General features: G+C 43.4%; 1 long non-coding RNA gene across 6 annotated transcripts; it reads left to right on the top strand.

Moving 5' to 3' along the window:
- Positions 1-674: 674 nt before the first annotated feature.
- LOC116253995 (uncharacterized) lies at positions 675-8756 on the top strand. 6 transcript variants are annotated; one of them, XR_004172603.2, is made up of 5 exons: positions 675-986; positions 3318-3405; positions 5602-5694; positions 7229-7342; positions 8141-8756. It is a non-coding gene; the product is annotated as an uncharacterized LOC116253995 (long non-coding RNA). The 6 variants fall into 6 exon arrangements; XR_004172604.2 differs by having other exon boundaries at positions 5609-5694; positions 7229-8756; XR_004172602.2 differs by having other exon boundaries at positions 7229-8756.
- The last annotated feature ends 11630 nt before the right edge of the window (positions 8757-20386 follow it).

Genomic DNA, 20386 nt, shown 5'->3' with positions numbered 1-20386 from the left:
TTCGTTCCTCTTTTTTCCTGATTTTCTTCCTAAGATCAGTATGGCTTTTATGGTCTAATAATAAGTAAATGCTTGAGGAAGATGCAATTATAGGGAATAATACTAAACCATAAATACACTCAACAGGTATAACTAAGATTGTGGCTTTCATCAACATTAGCTCCAGATCAAGTCACAGGGATATAGCTTCGTGATCATGCGCCTGTTTATCTCATGGGCACCCAAGTTCTTGTACACTTAAACCATTCTTGTTATAGAAAATCCAGGAAACCTGTATCAAAGAACATAAACCATAATTTTTTAAATTAAAATTTTGAAAAAGATTAATTAAAGAAATACAAAATAAGAACAAAATTCTTTCTATGAATGAAATCATGTGTTATATACATTTTTTTAAAACATGAAATCAAGTCTAAATGTTACTTTCTTTCCTTTGTATGTGTAGGAACTTAATCATCCGTTCCAAGATTTTTTAAACATGGGAACCTCTCCAATTTGCAAAACAAGGGGTCAGGATCGTCTTTCCGCAAATAAAATCTTGAAAGTCATGCAGAATAAAAGTTTTACTTATAACGCCGTTTTCGAAAAAGACGGAAACGTTTGGGGCGAGTTTGAAATTCTCAAAGAGAAAACGATAACAACCTCCCTCCCCTACCCGACTTCTTCCAATTTTCCCCATTTTTTCTCTCCCCTCATGCTTCCCTGCTCGAAACCGTGAACTTCCAAGGCATTCCGGTCATCTCTGGCGTCCGACGGGGTCGGTCTGACGACTGACCACCGGCGGTTTCAAATGATGGCCGATACGTCGCCACGGTAGGACGGCGAGACCGAGACTGCCCCATGGTGGCGTCCTCTCTCTAGCACCCAACTTCTTTTCCTATTCCTTTCGCTAGGTTTTCATTGCTTTAAAGTTTTGGGTTCGATCGGAAAATTTTCAGCGGCCAACCTCGGGCGACCAGCGAGGCCACCACAAACCGAGACTTCAGGTGTGTTTCTCCCAATTTTATTATATACTTTCATATATATATATATATATATATATATATATATATATATATTCCCCTTTTTCCTCTTCCTTAGCTTTTCCTTATTTTCACGGTGTGAACATTGAACTCATGGTCGACCAAACCTGTCCTCCTCCATCTCTCATTACTATAGTTCATACATGTTACATGTTTTAGATTGAAAGGGGCTTAACAAGAACCGTTCAAAATTGAGAAGATGAGTGCAGCAGTCTAGCAGCCAAAAGAACAGAACCGAGAAAAGGAAAGGCCTTGTCAGGGCACCGATTCTATATAGTTCCCTTCTTTTCTCGGTTGGGAGAATGAAGAAATTCTGTTCTCAAGAATGATGCATGCTTATGTAGAATTAATGTGCAACCATAGTACCCTGCTTTCAACAAGGCCATGCTTAGCTGATAGCATTAGTTGGTTAACTAAGAGCCAATGCATGCATGCATTGACATCATGGATGGATGTAATGTCATGCAGGTCATATAGCATAACTGGAGCCGATGGAATTGTACATGCATGTACAAACATTCATTTCACGTTTATTGAAGCACGCAAACATGACTTTTTACTAACAGATACATGCAACAATATAGGCATGCATGCATAACATGATAATTGATAAGCATGGTTCAGTTTGCGCATGCATAGGGTAGATATCAGTTGGATCTATAACATAAGCATGTAGATGGCACACATAGATTTAATAAAACTGGACACACATTCATGCATAACCATTGATGTCGTGCTAGCATTTAGTACTTTGAACCATGTGTATACACCTATGGCTGGGAGACCACTAGAGGAAAGACAACGTACCTATCCAATGGACACAGCCTTCAACACTTGCGAAGTAGCAGGGAGGGATAAAGGCAATGTTGTAAAAAGTGCATACGCCATATCAGTCTGGCTTTAAGATACGCTAATCATAATCGTATCGTGTTTTTAATAAATCAGAAAAAATAAGAAAAAATTTAAAAAATTCATAAAAAATCAGTAAAAATCAAGAATAATATATTCTTCATAAAAACACATAGATTCATAAGTCATAAGGTCCATAAGTCTATGAGATACCACATCAAAAAACAAGTTTTAAATGTTATGTATTACATCACAAGATAATAATGAAATTATGAAAATGTTCAATGTCAATACATATAAAATGAAAGTACTCTCGACTCTCATTCATAATCTTCATCATATTCATTCTCATCCTTATCTCCATTTTCTTTTTCATCTTCATCTTCACGATTAAAAAAAAAACCCTTTCCTCCCAAGGAGAATCAGGCACCCACACACAAATTAAAAGAATATTTACGATACGGAGGGTGTATCGTACGATACGGCCTCGTATCGTACGATACATACAACACTGGATAAAGGGATAAACAGAGAAAAGGGAAACAAAGAGGATTGTTTTGAACATACAATTTCTATGCTTCAGCTGGTTTATTAATGACAATGCTTGGTTGTTGCTCTTGGCAAGGTATTTTTTATATTTTCCCAATCTTTATTGACAATATATCAATAAACCATGGAAATTGCATATTTGATTTAGGCAGAAGGAAATCCATCCTTGACTATGCTTTTTATTCTCATTGAAAAAGAAAAACCGATAGAATCTATTTTAACAGTAGTGTGGCCTTTAACCCATATTCATGAGAAACTTTGCTAGCAAAATCCCCGTAGGGACCATAATGCAGATAGGTACATGTTCTTTTTTTTTTTTGGTCAATACTCTTTTAATTTAAGACAATTGTCAAACTTGTTATGGTTGTGATAAGTCAGATGTTGTGTTAAGGCTTGCTTGAAAAATACTTTCTTTGTCTTGATGTGATTGTTGACAATTTTATTGATGTCCATAATGCTAATATAAAATACATGAAGTGAGTCTATGTCTACAATAAAATCAGCATGATACTGACAATGTTTTACAAACTAGTCAACCAGCTAGAGCTTTGAAGTGTTTGTTTCGTTACAATTAGAAAACCCATGGTTGCTATGTTCTTGTTGCAGCTCAAATTTGATAGGTTGCTTTATAAGATGTAGGGGGCAATGGAGCTTATTAGAGTATAGTTGATTTCCCAAGGGTAAAAGCCTGATTATGCGGAGCCTTTTGTTGTTTCTACTTTAGGTAAAAATGTCTTATGTTATTTTAGTATTAATTGGTTGTTTGGGTTTGAATTAATGTCATAGTCTTATTACCATGCACTTATGTAGCCAGCAATTCATGATTGTATACTCTGTTATTAAGTACTACCCTCATAGATTGACTCTATTGTTAAATACTACCCTCACTGTTGACAGCTTTTCTGGACACGGACTGCTATTCCAGAGGCCAAGCGATGTGCTAAGCTTGTGAAGCAAGGTGTATCTAACCGCTGTACAATGAAGCGTAAGTTTCAGGTTAAAACAATCTGAGTATATAATATCCACAAAGATCACATAGTAAACAAAAACAAACAACATGCTTTTCTCATGCCAAAATCAGAAATGAAGGATGACACTATTTTTTCATTTGCTATGCGGACAAAATTTCATTAGTTGTTATCAACAATTTTACATCAAAGTTTGTGAAATATTTGATAAGTATTGGGGATGAAAAAAAAAAGCATTGCTTTCATTTATTTAAACAACACACTTATGAGAACACCTATTTCATCCAATAGTTACAAGTTCAAAAAATTCACTAAGATCTACAATTTTATCCAACATTTTTAAATTGGACGATTTCATTCAACTTGATTTCATTCTACATTAGGTAAAGTCTGTCATGTTGTAGAGATAAATGAAAAAAAAAAAATGTAACTATATGGAATAGGAAAATAGAAAAAGAATCGAGCGTTAACCACAAAACAGAGGGAGGGAGGGTGAGATGAGCGATAGGCAGGCAGCTGAGGAGGTGTCTGCCAAGGTTGAGGTGTCACGTCTTACGCATTGAAGCGTGCGCTTCAAACTATAACGGCACCTTGTTCATTTGGTTTTAAAATAGGACATGGTATGCTAGGCAACATTCACCTCTGTAACCTATAGCGGTGATCACTTATAGCAGTGAGCAAAGGCACCGGTAGGAAAATATAGAGCGGCCCAAAGAATCACCGGTATAAGTTACATGCAGCGGCCAATGCAGTCACCGGCACAGATGGATACCGGTACTCCTCCCCACCGGTAGAAAGCTATACCGGTGGTTTTCGCCAACCATGTGTTTCGTTCTTCTCTTTCTTGTGAGTGGTTCAATGTCACTTCCATTGCCGATATAACCTGCATTTTCGATCAAAAGATGCCTCAAGGATTCAAACGGATCCCAATATTTAGTAAATGGACTTACAAACAACGAAGTTTCTCCAAGATGGAGGGGATATTCGACGACAGGCATGTGCCTTTCATGAGGAAAGACTATGAGCTTGCGTTTAGTCATGTGACGGATGAGGTTCGTGTAATGCATAAGGGTACTGAAAGAATATTGGTTACTGAATAGCTCACTTTTCAGTGAAAATTTTGAAAGTCATTTTTTATTTGCTCAATTTGAATTTATTTTTCCCATTCGACTAAGATAAAAAAACTTTTCTTGAAGCGTGCGTTACCTACCAACTGAGAAAGCGAAACTCAAATTTTTTCTATAGTTTAATTTCGTATATTAGAGGGCGTTTGAATTTATCTTAAGTTTCCAATCTTTCATTTTATCTTAGTCAGCATAACAAAAGAAAGATCCGTCTCGCATGTCTGGAATTTAGCGGATGAATTTCGCAATTAAACTTCCGAAGACAAGCGCTCAACCTTTTGCCGGTACAAGAAAAATGTCCTTAAAAGGTTTGAATGTTTTCATTGGAATGCCACTTTTATATATGAGTCAAGCAGTTGAATGTAACGATCTTGTTATGCCTTGAAAAGTTGAGTTTCCTTTTCCAATCATACTGGGAAACGGCAGATGGCGCCATTAACTGTGCTGCTGTCTGATAAATCTCTCAGTAGTCTTTTGCCTAACGCCAACTCAAGAAGGAAACACCACACAAGTTCCTTTAGCATTGCGGTATAGCTGAATCTAGTTAGATCGTGCAGGTCCACAAGATCTGATGATCAAACTCAGTCTGACCAGGTCCTCCTTTTAGTTGGATATTGTAAAGGAAAAGAAGAATTTTCCAAATGGTAATCGAATTTAACACCAAAAATGGGTTAGGAATCTCATGAACCTGAAGCCGAATTTGAGTTTTGATAACGATTTGACCCAACTTTGCGTGAAAGCTGAATCTTTCCCGGGTCTGATGTGCTTTACTTTCGAAGACCAACTGTCACTCCGAGTTCTAATTTGTTACTGAAAATATGATGAATTTAGGTAGGAAGCACACATGGGGTGCATCATTTTCTCAGTTCATAATCACATCCTCAAAGGCTCAAGCAATGAGCGGGGTCGGCAATAGATTTAAAACAATGGATCTGGTGTGTTAAAGAGAGACACAATGAATTAAATTTCCGGTTTAATTCCGGAGTGCACAGTCAGTTCAGATTCTCAGTACTAAGTCACGTATCGACAAGTAACATTCGTTCGGTGCTTTAGAATAAGAAACGTTTTCAAAATCAAACATTGTGATAGGTTGCAGGCTTGGAAGCTGTGGAAGAGAAACAGTGCCATGCGTTGATTGATTGATGAGGCGATGGGCCAGTCCTAGGAAACAGTTTTATCCAGGTGACGTCTTCATCGTATCTCCCTCTCTCTTTCTCTCGCTGTCCCTCTCCCTCCCTCCCTGTCTCTCTCTGATTGCCATCCAATGTATAGGTCTTTTTGCTATTCACCTAAATCACGGTTGATTTGGGGTTGCTGTCTCTCCATTCCTTCACTCTGAAGTCACCGGGTGAGTGAGTAAAGAGTGAAGGAAGGAATCCTTCACTCTCAGCAAACGGAAAAGGGAACATTGCTTAGTTCCACTTGCAGATTTCTTCCCTTCTCAATCCAAGTTGTTGAAGGGCGATAGGAGATTTTCCATATTTGTCTATATTTTGCAATTTAGTTAGCTCTTAACATTGCCTGAAGTATCTATTTTTGAGGCTTGTATACGAGGCTTATGAATCTCCATCTATATGGAGTAACAGCATTGTAGGCTATTGAAATTATTATGAACCTCATAGCTTGGAATTTTTGACTTGAAATGTGGATGAAATGCAGCTAATTGATCTAAGAGCAGCGCAGCCACAAGTTCAATGTATAATTTCTGTTGAGGTTCATTTCTCTTTTCAGTTTCATTGTGGTGCTCATGAGTAGTTTCATTGCTTTCCATGTTTCTAGTCTACTCAAAAAGTATATCACATGAGATTACAGATTATTATGTTGATATATTCAGCTCATTATCTCTTATTTTTGGAGAGAAAATGTTATTTTTAGTAAGTCAACCTCAGTCTTTACTTCTTACATCAGTTACTTGACCAGATTGGCATTGTTATACTCTTTCATCTGAGTATGAATGCCTTAAACAGATGTAGGGCCAGTCTCAGCAAAACCATCATTTACACACACCAACACATGTATATTATGTTAACTCAAAATTGTAAATCTGATATATTGCTTCAATGTGGTTTTTTAGAATAATGTGAACCTCTTGGAGAGGTTTTGAGCTTATAATTGCTATACTTCAGTGGTTCTGGTTGATTCAAGACAATGCTTGTTTGTTGGTTTTAGCAAGGCTTTTTTTTTTAATCTTCATTTACAATATATCAATAAACCAGGGAAATTTCATATTGATTTAGATAGAAGGAAATCCATCCTTGACTTCCTTTTTGTTATGATTGAAAAAAAAGACCGACAAAATCTTTTTTAATAGCAGTGTGGCCTTAACTCATATTCATGATAAACTTTGCTAGCAAAATCTCCATATGATCCATAATACAAAGAGATACATGTTCTATTTTTTTTTCTTTCAATAGCCTTTTAATTTGTTCGAACAATTTATAATATTTAAGATTGCTGTCAAACCTGTTATAGTTGCGATAAGTCAGATGTTGTGTTAAGACTTGCTTGAAAGATACTTTCTTTGTCTTGATGTGACTGTTGACAATTTTATTGACGTCTATGATAAGAATCTTAAATACATGAAGTGAGTCTATGGCTACAATAAAATCAACATGATGAAATTGATGATGTTGACAAAACTAGCCAACCAGCTAGAACTTGGAAGTATTGTTTTGTTACAATTAGAAAATTCATAGTTTCTCTTTTCTTGTTGCAGTTCAAGTTAGGTTGCTTTCTAAGATGTGGGAGGCAATGGGGTTTGTTAGAATGTAGTTGCATTGCCTAGGGAAAATGCCTGATTATGCGGAGCCTTTTGTTGTCTCTACTTGAGGTAAATGCCTTATGTTATTTTAGTAATTTGGTTGCCTAGATTTGAGTTAGTGTTATCGTCTTATTAGTATTACCATGCACTTTATGTGCATGTAAATTTTAGGAGAATTACCCAATTTCAATGATTTTGTTATATTTTCAAACTGTAGTCAGCAATTCGACATCATATACTATGTTGTTAAGTACAACCAGGCAAAGTGATGCGAATGCTTGTGAAGCAACGCGTATATGAGCAATGTATAGTGAAGCGTAAGTTTCAGGTTAAAAATAATGTAGTATATAATGTTATGTGTTCCTTTCTCACGCCAAAATAAGAAATGAAGGATGACACTATTTTGTCATTTGCCATGCAGATAGAAAATTTAATTTGTTGTCATCAACAATTTTACATCTAAGTTTGAGAATTATTTAATAAGTATTGCAAATGAAAAAAAAACATTATTTTCGTTTATTTAGACAACACGCTTATGAGAGCACCTATTTCATCCACTAGTTGCAAGTTCAATAAATGCATTCAAATCTACGATTTTATCCAACATTTTTTAAATTAGACGATTTCATTCAACATGCGGTGTGATTTCAACCTACACTAGCTAAAGTTTGTCTTGTTGTAGATAAAAGAAAACAAAAACCTAACTATATGAAATAGGAAAATGGTTAACCACAAAATAGAGAGAGGGAGGGTGAGATGAGCGATAGTCAGCTGAGGAGGTGTCTGCGAAGGTTGAGGTGTACGCTTTATGCATTGTGACGTGCGCTTCAAATAACACGGGCAGTATATTTTATGCTTGTGTGGTAGGGTTACCGCAAGGTATACCGGTGGTAAACGTCTGTTACGGACCCTACTCTAGGTCCGAACCCAACAGGCACCGAGCAGGCCGAGCCCAGCAGATAAGGGCGCAAACCCATGCCTATGTTGGCTCAAACGTTAGAAGATGGGTCGGAAGAGCCTAAGGAGGTTAAGCTAGCACTCGAGCAGGTTGCAGCAGGAGGAGTGGGTGGAGCAACAAGGTCCGAGTATGAGCAACAAAAGGATGATCATCAATGCCAAATTGAACCGATGTTAGGACTTTCAGGTATAGATAAGTCTAAACCTATCTCAAGTCCTAATCCGCGAGCACTTGAGGCGATCTAGGACCAAGCTCCTAGGCAAATGGGCTAAGTCACCCAGGCTTAGCACGGATCTAAATCCAAAGTTCAGGCAGTTCCCCAAACGAGGTCCCCCACCTTGGGCTCACAAAGCTCAAGGGCGTTTGATTTGAGTTGGGCGCTAGGCCTGTTTTTTATTATGCACTTTGCTTCTAAGTACTTTGCTTAAGCATTTGATTTCATGTAATTATGAGACGGGTTGTGTTTCGATTCGTTTTGTTTGGACCGGTTCTATAGGCTTAAGAACCGAGTCATTTGCTCTTGTATATAAGCATCAAACTCTCTTTGTAAGATATGTTTTTTCAAATGGAATAGCTCATTTTTCGAGTTTTCAATCTCTCTCCTCTTGTATGTCTCTCTCTCCCTCTCGCGCACCTCCTCCCTCCCACGGCGGTGTTCCCCTCATCCCCCTCATGTCCCCTTACCCGTGACGCCTTCTACTCTCTCCCGAACCTCCATTGGTGAACTCCGGCTCCTCACAAGGCGACGACTTCATCCTTCTCCAACCGAAGGCTTCTTCTTTTTCCTCGTCTACCTCTCTTGTCTACTCCCTCCCCCTCGGCCCACAAACAACGACAGTTGGAACCATGAAAGCTCTGGTGTATTGCGGCTCCGTGGACCTCGAACATACCCCACGAAGAAGCAACTTAGATTTGGTGCCTTCCTTCGAGCCACACGAAGGTTGAGAGGCTGATCTACATCCAGGAAGATTGAAGAAGTTCGTACCCACGATCGGCTTCAATATCAACAATAATCACACAGTTAGTAGTTTGAGGTTTTCTAGTTCGAAGATAGGCATCTTGTTGGGTGTGTTCTATTGGAGAGTTTGACCCACGACCTAGGCCTAATCCACGGTGTAAACCCGTGAGTTAGTTCTAGAATCTGGCTGTGAAAATCGCTCGTAGACCCTATCTTACAAGGCTTAGAATCGTCTTTATATCTCTTAGTTCGAACCTTGAAGATTTACAAGGAATCGCACGGCTTAATTGTAAGAAAACCTATTAAGAAGGCCTCGGTTTCAAGAGTGATTCCACCAGCAAGAACAGAAGTAAAGATCATTAAAAAAGTGGTGCATTAAGGCATGATTTAGTGAAGAAAAATATACAAGAAGGATCGCCTAACCAAGAGCTACATTTCGGTCAATTTTGGTGAAGATCTGAGTTTTCTAGGCAAAGATCGATCCACGGCCGGAATTTCAAATTCCGGTGACCGCTGCTCTTTTTCCGGTCACCGCTGCAATTTACAATAAAAAGGACAGATCTGCCCCTTGGAGCATTGAAGATTCAAATTATAATGTGAGGGTATTCTGGTCATTAATGTGGAGGATCGCACTAGGGCGCAAACCCTAGTCGTCGGTGCTTCAACGTGCACTCCTTGGCTGCTGGTTTCATTTCAGGTAAGTCCCTAACTTTCCTCATTTGGTTCCATCCCAGCCGTTGACGTCGCCACATATCACGCATCTAAGCCCCTACCATTTCCATGTCAGTCACCTCACCCCTTGGTCAACCCCGTCCATAGCGAGCCAAGATCTATCGCCTCCTACAAAATAGGAAGGTGACCTTGTGCCGATTTGTCCTTTCCTTTCTCGTGCGCAAATCTCCTTGTCAACCCTAGCTGCCATCTTTCTCAGCCTTCCATCTGTACACGTGTCTTCCATCCAGGTCTCCTAGTCCCACGTCAGCCAACCGGTCCCACGCCACGTCACTCCCTCGAGTCCATGTGGCATCTACGCGTTTTGTCCCATTGCGCCATTTGTGGAAACCTCCACCGCAAGGCCTCACCCTTTCCTATTTCCTCTCCCTCGCCCTTGACTCAATCCACTTACCCAAATCGCAATCCACCTTAGCCATCCATCTCATCCACGTGTCACCATCGTGAGGAGGAAGAGATTTCACCACATCCTCGTTGGCCCTCTTGCCAAATCAAGAGCAATCTGCCGCATATCTTCTTCCCTAGAGTTTAGGAAGGTGCGGCCCACCTCTCTTTGGTGCTAGCTAACCCTAGCCGCCTTTCTTTCTTTGGCTACTAATATGGGCCTGGTGTCTCGCATCCAAGGCGCAGCCCTACTATGCAACACCAGCCTAGCCCTTACCCAAAATCGTAGGAGACCTCGCGCACCACCTAAGCCACCATTTAGGAAACCCAATCTTAGCGTCCCCACTTACCTGATTAGGTTCTCCCTTACCCGCGCGACTTCCCATCCACAATAGGCAACTCCTTAGTCGTTGTCCTTCCCCACTTCCCCCTTAGCGAACCCTAGTAGCCACTCGCCTAGCAAGTGGGCCCCTTCAACCCGAGCTTCCCCGTTGACTCCACCCTAACCCCTAGTCAACCGAACCTACCTAGCTCACTTAATCTTAACTCGAGCTATGTCCACTCGGCCTACCCTTAGTCCTCAGCCCTAATCCAATCGGAAACCTACAACTATTTTTCCTTAGCCTACCCGAATCTTAACCTCTCTTCAACTAGACTAAGCCTACCCATAGAGCCCATTCGGACTGAGCCCATCCTAGCCTTAGTTAGGACTAGGCTACTCGTCGGCTAGGTTAGCTCTTCCACCTCACTAGTCCGCAAGCGGCCTGCATCACCTTCATTGTCGGCCACTCGACGCACGTGGCCGAGCCACAAACAGGCGGCAGGCAGGTGCTGTTGCTTCCCCAGCGACAGACCCCTCGGCACGTCCGATAGCACCCGCGCCCGCGACCCCTCCAGCGTGCCCGACATCCAGTAGTTGTCCCCCTTTGCGCAGCAGCAACTTTGGCCACCATCGCCGAGCGTTTAGTGCCCATCAGCAGCAGGCGGCTGCGAAGACCCGGCTGCACTCGGCCATCCAGGCAAGAGCGGTCGGCCATTCCAGGGGCACTTGGCCATCTAGGCAAGAGCGGTCGGCCATTCTAGGATTTTGGTTTTTAGATTGCCCTCAAGTAGGTCTTGGGAACTAGAAACTCAGATTGGTTCGGACTTTCTAGTCACAACCGGTCGGGTCCTAACAATTGGTATTAGAACCGTCTTGAAGGAAAACCCGACAGTTGCAAGCACTCGGTCCTTTGAAAGATTCAGTTTAGAGGGCAGCTTGGCAGCGGGTTTCTAGTAGATTGGTCTTTGGCAGTGGTATTCTTAGAACATATTTTCAGTATTCTAGAGCCCAGCCACGGATTTTCATATAGTGTAATTCACGGCTTTTCTTGCTACACATTGGCAAGAATAGGGTTGTGTGCCTTGCACACCCGAGGGTAGCTAAGCTCGAGGTGCATCACCGAGACGTCAGGTGAATGTGGTGATTTAGGCTCTATCCCTTGAGCCCGGTCGAGAGTGAGGTGTGACTACCGAGACACTAGGTGAGTGCGGCAGTAGGCAGGCCAACCCGTCTCCCTTGCCTATGAACACATGGGCAGCGCAGCGACAGTGTGGTCGGCAAAGTTAGTGTCAGCATAGAAGAGTCGGAGTTTGGATTTCTATAGCGTAACAATTGATCAGTTTAGAGTTTAGGTTTCGATAGTGCAGCAGTTGGATTTTATTGAGAGTGGCAGTAATCAAATTTGGATTTCTTTAGGTAGTCAGTAGTTTTTTCCCTAGCATTATTTCCTCGACTTACACCCTCCAAATGGGTAAGTCTAAGAAACAACCTACTCCCGAGAAACCCATCCTCGAAGAAGTGACAGTGGGCCAAGAAGAGCCCCAACAAACGGGCTCCGTCGAAATCCAGGACGTTACTTGGGCCGAAATGCAACATATTGAGAGGAAAATGGTTAAGATGAGACGGGATATGGAAAGACAAGAGATCTACCACAATAACGAGATGGAAAGGCAAGAAGCCGCAAGGCGGAAAAAAATGGACGAGTTTAGATCCATGTTCCAAGCCCTTACATCATCTCAAATCACCATGCAACCCACTGTGTCAACCCTCCCACCATGGATAAAGGCAAAGGAGTTCTCGGTGGACCTCCCAGTCTCCCAGTAATACAAGAAGTAGACCCAAATGCCTCCCATATAGGCACCAGCCAAGAGGGAGCTAAAGCCAAAGAAGCGAGAGGAAATAGACTCGATGTCCCTCCTCTTTTTGTTCCTCCTCCACGGGTCTCTAATGAGACAAATGGTGAGCAAGAGATAACTTCCAACCACACCCCCCATTTCGGGCAGAATCGAGTCCATGGTGAGTCCAAAGAGGAAGATGATAGGCCTTTCGTTCCATGCAGAAATAGAGAGATTCAAAGACATGAACAAAGATGGATTTCCACAGTCTGCTACGAGTTTCCAAAGTTTAATGGGGAAGCATTACGTGAATGGGTGTTTAAGGCTGAAAAGTACTTTACTTGTCTGCATGTGCCTGAAGATGAGTGGATCCAAACGTCTACCATGTATTTTGAAGGTGATGCCTCAAGCTGGTATCTATGGTTCAAACACAACCGTGACGAACCAACTTGGCAAGAAGGCAAGACTACAACTTCGATTTGGAGACTCAACCTTCATAGATTCTGATGAAGAGTTAAAAAATTTAACTCAAACCACGACAGTTCAGGCGTACCAGAAGCAGTTTGAGAGGCTCGCTAGCTTGGTCCGATTGACCGAAAGGTCTCTCATTGGAGCATTCAAAGGCGGTCTTAAGGATAAAATAAAAATTGATATGAAGACCCAGCGTTATACAAGTTTAGATGAATGCTTTGCCATGACACAAATCTACGAAAGCAGGCTTATGGAAAAGAAAGCCTTAAAGAAGGCCAAGAAGGTGAAAGACACCTAAGGAAGGGGCATACACTAAAACGTGCTACATAAGGAATGACTGAGCCCCCTATGTCAAGAAAGAGGAGGCTAGACCGGTAAATGTTTGGAAACCATCGGTCACGTACCTAACCAACTAGGTGTTGGAAGAGTTGCAATGCAAAAACTTGTGCTACAAATGTAAAGAAAAATGGGATAAGAACCACAAATGTAAAATGTACTGCCACATTCATGTTGTTGAAGAGAGAAGTGGAAGCGAAAGTGAGAGCAAGTCAGAGTTGGATTCCTGGGAAGAGGAAGAAGAGGCAACTCCCAAACAGGCCCCTACAACCGAACCAAAGATTGATTCCGAGTGGGCATTACACTCGATGGACCCCCATAAACCCAACGCAATGAGGGTTAAGGGTACCATAAATGGAAGAAAGGTGTTGATCTTGCTTGATTCAGGAGCGACCCACAACTTTATGAGCGTGGAAGCCGCCCAAGCCACGAAAATTCCTCTAGTGCCACTAAAGCCCTTGCCAGTGCTAGTAGGAAATGGATCATGGCTTTCTTGTTCACATGAGTGCAATGGAGTTGACGTTGTCATCCAGAAGAAACCATTTAAGATTGACTTGTTCGTGCTACCCATCGACGGAGTCGATCTAGTACTGGGGATGACTTGGCTTGAAACATTTGGAGTCATCGCATGGGACTTCAAGAACTTGAAGATGACCTTCACCCGTGAAGGAGAAATCGAGCCCACTACTCTCACGGACATTACCAACTCGGTTAGTCCCAAGGCTGCAATCAAAGCATTTACCTTAGAACAACCAGCATATTGGGTAGTCACCATGGCTATCGATGTTCCCAAAGGAGAAAACAATGAAGAAGAGCTAGTTCTTGACAAGGTTAAAACAGTCTTAGATCAGTTTTCAGATATCTTCGCAGAATCGAAAGACCTACCCCTCAACGGGCCTATAATCATCGATTCTCTTGACACAGGGTGTTGAACCTGTGAACGTCAGACCGTATAGGTATGGTTATAGCCAGAAGGCGGAAATAGAGCGTTTAGTGAAACATGCTCAAAGGAGGCATAATCCGCCCAAGCAGTAGTCCCTTCTTTTCTCCCATCCTATTGGTTAAAAAGAATGACAATACTTGGTGTTTTTGTGTGGACTACAAAGCATCAAGCGAAACAACCGTTAATGATCGGCATCCTACACCTATGATCGACGAGCTTCTCGACGAGCTAGCCGGTACCATAATCTTCTCCAAGATAGATCTTAGAGCCGGCTACCATTAGGTCAATATGCACCAAGAGGATGTCTCTAAGACGGCTTGAACATCTCTAAGACGACATTCAGAACGCATGACAGACACTACGAGTTTCTTGTCATGCCCTTCTTGTCAGGAAGTATCTGCAGGATTTCATCTTAGTATTTTTTTATGATATTTTGATCTACAGTAAGAATGAAGAACAACATGTTGAACATCTGGCCATTACACTGCAGGTGTTATGGGAACACCAATTATATGCGAAGATGTCCAAATGTAGCTTTGGACAGTCTTCAATCGGTTACCTTGGACACATTGTGTCCCGAGAAGGGGTTCAAGCAGACCTCGAAAAACTGAATGTCATGGATAGATGGCCATTGCTTAAAGATCTGAAGGGTCTACGAGGTTTCCTAGGATTAACGGGGTATTATAGAAGGTTTATACAAGGCTATGGAATTATCGCACAACCTCTTACCCAAATGTTGAAGAAAGGAGCCTTCCAGTGGACCGAGAAAGCAAGGGAGGCTTTTGATAAGCTAAAATCGGCCCTTATGACCGTGCCAATGTTAACCTTACCCGATTTCGACAAGACGTTCACCACTGAGACCGACGCATGTGATGTTGGAATTGGGGCAGTCCTCAGCCAGGATGGGCATCTCATCGTTTATATGTCAAAGGCCCTAACCAATAGGACAATGCCTCTATGTACCCATGAGAAGGAACTTCTAGCGATTGTGAAGGCAATGGAAAAATGAAGGTCGTATCTCATAGGACACAAGTTTATTGTACGAACATACCAGAATAGTATAAAGTATATGCTCAAGCAAAGGGTATCCACACCTACCCAACAGCATTGGTTGGCCAAATTGTTAGAATACGACTTCAAAATTGAGTACAAAAAGAGTCCAGAGAACACGACAGCGGATGCTTTGTCCCGCTTAACCGAGCAACTACTCACGTTGTCAGTAGTGGAAACCAATTTGTGGGAGAGATTAGCCTCATACCAGTAAGCAGATCAGAGCCTCAGATTAATCAAAACCTCAGTCTCACAGAACCTTGGTTTCATTTCCCTCTACACGGTTAAGGGAAATATGTTATACAGGAAGAACCGAGCAGTGGTTCCTCCTAAGTCTGAGCTTAAAAAGGAACTCATGCATCATTTTCACGATACTCCAATTGCAGAATATGAAGGGGTTGCCAAGACCCTGAGTCGGATTAAGGCCTAATTCTGGTGGCAAGGAATGAAGGCCAAAGTGCAAAGGTATATCCGCCATTGTGCAGTCTGTCAGATGGAGAAATGTAAGGCAATCAAGCCTCCCGGTCACCTAAATCCCCTCCCTATTTTCACGAAGCCACGGACGGACATCACCATGAATTTCATTGATGCAATGCCTCGGACTGAAGGCAAGGAGGCAGTTTTAGTCGTGGCTGATAGGCTCACAAAGTACAACCACTCTGCACCATTGCCACACATGTAGCAAGGGCCAATGGTAGCCAACGTCTACCAAGAATATGTTGGGAAGCTCCACGGGATGCCACAATCTAAAGTCTGTGATAGAGACTCAATATTCATGAGTACATTCTACAAGGAGTATATGAAGACCCTAGGTACAGTGATTCAGTTTAGTACTGTACACCACCCGCAAACCAATGGGCAAAATAAGATTGTCAACCGGTCTTTAAAGATTTATCTAAGGTGTTTCGCATGATAAAGACTCAACCCATTGGTGAAGTTTTTACCTTGGGCAGAGTGGTCATACAATAGAAGTTGGCACTCATCCACGGGCATTACTCCGTATGAGGCAGTCTACGAATTTCTTCATTCAACAATACCTCGGTATGAAGGAGGCACGACTAATGATGATAATGTAGACTGTGAATTGTGCACAAGAGATGAAGTTTTGGACTCCTTCAAACACTGCCAAAGCACAAAACGGGGTAAAGCAAATGTACGACAAGGGAAGAAAAGACTACGAGTTTGAGGTCAGACAGTACATTTGATTAAAGAGGCTTCCACTGAAGCAGAAGTCTTTTATGAGACAGCCTTATTCGAAGCTTCTCCCTCGTTACTATGAACTGTATCCTGTCCTTCAAAAAGTGGGTAAGGCAGCATATCGTTTGGAGTTACCTAGATAAGCGCAAGTACACCCTGTGTTTCACGTCACCAGGCTGAAACCGCATCACGGAGATGTGCCTGCAATTATTGAGCAAGTGCCAGATCAGTTGCCCACACCATATCGTATTCTCAAGCACAGGTACGCATAGAGATAAGGAAGAACGAGGCATGAGGTATTGGTAGAATGGGGATGTCCAGATCGTGAAACCTTTTGGGAAGAGTTTGGGTCAGTGGTACACCGCTTCCCCTCTGAAAGATCTTAGGGACAAGTTCAATTTAAGGAGAGAGGATCTGTTACGGACCCTACTTTTTGTCCGAACCCAGCAGGCCGAGCCCAGCAGACGAGGGCACAGACCCACGGCTATGTTGGCTCAAGCATTAGAAGATGGGTCAGAAGAGCCTAAGGAGGTTAAGCTAGCACTCCAGCAGGTTGCAACGGGAGGAGTGGGTGGAGCAACAAAGTCTGAGTATGAGCAACAAAATGATGATCCTCAAGGCCAAATTGAACTGATGTTAGGACTTTCTGGTCTAGATAAGTCTAAACCTATCTCGGGTCCTAATCCATGAGCACTTGAAGCGATCTTGGACCAAGCTCCTAGGCAAATGAGCTAAGTCACCCAGGCTTAGCACGGATCTAAATCCAAAGTTCGGGGCGGTTCCCCGAATGAGGTTCCCCACCTTGGGCTCACAAAGCTCAAGGGCGTTTTGATTTGAGTTGGGCGGTAGGCCCGTTTTTTATTATGCACTTTGTTTCTAAGTACTTTGCTTAAGCATTTGATTTCATGTAATTACGAGATGGGTTGTGTCTCGATTCGTCTTGTTTGGACCGGTTATATAGGCTTAAGAACCGAGTCATTTGCTCTTGTATATAAGCTTCGAACTCTCTTTGTAAGATATGCTTTTTGGAATGGAATAGCTCATTTTTCGAGTTTTCAATCTCTCTCCTCTCATGTGTCTCTCTCTCCCTCTCGCGCACCTCCTCCCTCCCACGGTGGTGTTCCCTCATCCCCCTCGCATCCCCTTACCTGTGACGCCTTCTCCTCTCTCCCGAACCTCCATTGGTGAACTCCGGCTCGTCACAAGGCGACGACTTCATCCTTCTCCAACCGAAGGCTTCATCTTCATCCTCATCTACCTCTCTTGTCTACTCCCTCCCCCTCGGCCAATGAACAATGACACTTGGAACCACGAAAGCTCTGGCATATTGCGGCTCCTTGGACCTCAAGGATACCCCACGAAGAAGCAAGTTAGATTTTATGCCTTCCTTCGAGCCACACGAAGGTTGAGAGGCTGATCTACATCCGGGAAGAATGAAAAAGTTTGTACCCACGATCGGCTTCAATATCGACAATAATCACACGGTTAGTACTTTGGAGATTTCTAGTTCGAAGATAGGCATCTTGTTGGGCACGTTCTATTGGAGAGTTTGATCCACGGCCTAGACCTAATCCACGGTGTAAACCCGTGAGTTAGATCTGGAATCCGGCGGTGAAAATTGCCCGTAGACCCTCTCTTACAAGGCTTAGAATCGTCTTTAGATCTCTTAGTTCGAACCTTGAAGATTTACAAGGAATCACACGGCTTAATTGTAAGAAAATCTATTAAGGAGGCCTTGGTTTCAAGAGTGATTCCACCAGCAAGAACAGAAGTAAAAATCATCAAAAAAGTGGTGCATTAAGGCATAATTTAGTGAAGAAAAACATACAAGAAGGATCGCCTAACTAAGAGCTACATTTCGGTCAATTTTGGTGAAGATCTGAGCTTTCTAGGCAAAGATCGATCCACAGCCGGAATTCCAAATTCCAGTGACCGCTGCTCTTTTTCCGGTCGCCGCTGAAGGACAGATCTTCCCCTTGGAGCATTGAAGATTCAAATTATAACATGAGGGTATTCTAGTCATTAATGTCGAGAATCGCACTAGGGCGCAAACCCTAGTCGTCGGTGCTTCAACGTGCACTCCTTGGCTGCCGGTTTCATTTCCAGTAAGTCCCTAACTTTCCTCATTTGGTTCCATCCCAGCCCTTGAAGTCGCCACGTGTCATGCATCTAAGCCCCTGCCATTTCCATCTCAGCCACCTCACCCCTTGGTCAACCCCGTCCATAGCGAGCCAAGATCTATCGCCTCCTATAAAATAGGAAGGTGATCTTGCTCTGATTTTTCCTTTCCTTTCTCATGCGCAATTCTCCTTGTCAATCCTAGCCACCATCTTTCACAGCCTTCCATCCGTACACGTGTCTTCCATCCAAGTCTCCTAGTCCCACGTCAGCCAACCGGTCCCACGCCACGTCACTCCCTCGAGTCCATGTGGCATCTACGCGTTTTGTCCCATTGCGCCATTTGTGGAAACCTCCACCGCAAGGCCTCACCCTTTCCTATTTCCTCTCCCTCGCCCTTGACTCGATCCACTTTCCCAAATCGCAATCCACCTTATCCATCCATCTCATCCACGTGTCACCATCATGAGGAGGAAGAGATTTCACCACATCCTCGTTGACCCTCTTGCCAAATCAAGAGCAATCGGCCGCATATCTCCTTCCCTAGAGTTTAGGAAGGTGCGGCCCACCTCTCTTTGGTGCTAGATAACCCTAGCTGCCTTTCTTTCTTTGGCTACTAATCTGGGCCAGGTGTCTCGCATCCAAGGTGCAGCCCTACTATGCAACACCAGCCTAGCCCTTACCCAAAATCATAGGAGACCTCGCGCACCACCTAAGCCACCATTTAGGAAACCCAATCATAGCGTCCCCACTTACCCGATTAGGTTCTCCCTTACCCGCGCGGCTTCCCATCCACAATAGGCAACTCCTTAGTCGTTGTCCTTCCCCACTTCCCCCTTAGTGAACCCTAGTAGCCACTCGCCTAGCAAGTGGGCCCCTTCAACCCGAGCTTCCCCGTTGACTCCACCCTAACCCCTAGTCAACTGAACCTACCTAGCTCACTTATTCTTAACCCGAGCTACGTCCACTCGGCCTACCCTTAGTCCTCAGCCCTAATCCAATCGGAAACCTACAACTATTTTTCCTTAGCCTACCCGAATCTTAACCTCTCTTCAACTAGACTAAGCCTACCCATAGAGCCCATTCGGACTGAGCCCATCCTAGCCTTAGTTAGGACTAGGCTACTCGTCGGCTAGGTTAGCTCTTCCACCTCACTAGTCCGCAAGCGGCCTGCATCACCTTCATTGTCGGCCACTCGACGCACGTGGCCGAACCACAAACAGGCGACAGGCAGGCGCTGTTGCTGCCCCAGCGACAGACCCCTCGGCACGTCCGATAGCACCCACGCCAGTGGCTCCTCTGGCACGCCCGACATCTAGCAACTGCCCCCCTTCGCGCAGCAGCAACTTCGGCCACCATCGTCGAGCGTTTAGCGCCCATCGGCAGTAGGCAGCTGCGAAGATCCGACTGCACTCGGCCATCCAGGCAAGAGCGGTCGGCCATTCCAGGGGCCTTCGGCTTTTTCGGCTGCAGGCGACAATCACTCCAGTAGCACTTATGTGGAGGCTCTCCTCAAGTGGTCTTCTCATATCGTAGTTGCAATACCCGGTGTTAGGTTTTCTCCCCATGGTCCTTCTTCGCGGATTCGCCAATCATGCCTTGGCCGGTATCAATTTCTTACCCTCTTATAATCTGGGGGTGGTAGTCCTTAGATTATTTGCTTTCAGTTTTGTTTTAGCTCGGCTTGGGCCTCTGTCCTTGTTTGTGGTACCTCGGCGGCACAAGTGCCAAAGACATGACCGCAAGAGGGCTTAGCCTACCTATTGGAAACAGGCATGGTTTGCTTCATTAGTTTGTGGTTTGTTATGG

Source organism: Nymphaea colorata, chromosome 5, assembly GCF_008831285.2.
Source record: "Nymphaea colorata isolate Beijing-Zhang1983 chromosome 5, ASM883128v2, whole genome shotgun sequence".
Classification (NCBI taxonomy): domain Eukaryota; kingdom Viridiplantae; phylum Streptophyta; class Magnoliopsida; order Nymphaeales; family Nymphaeaceae; genus Nymphaea; species Nymphaea colorata.
Note: the sequence above shows the minus strand (reverse complement) of the source record. Positions and strands in the feature narration are given on the sequence as shown.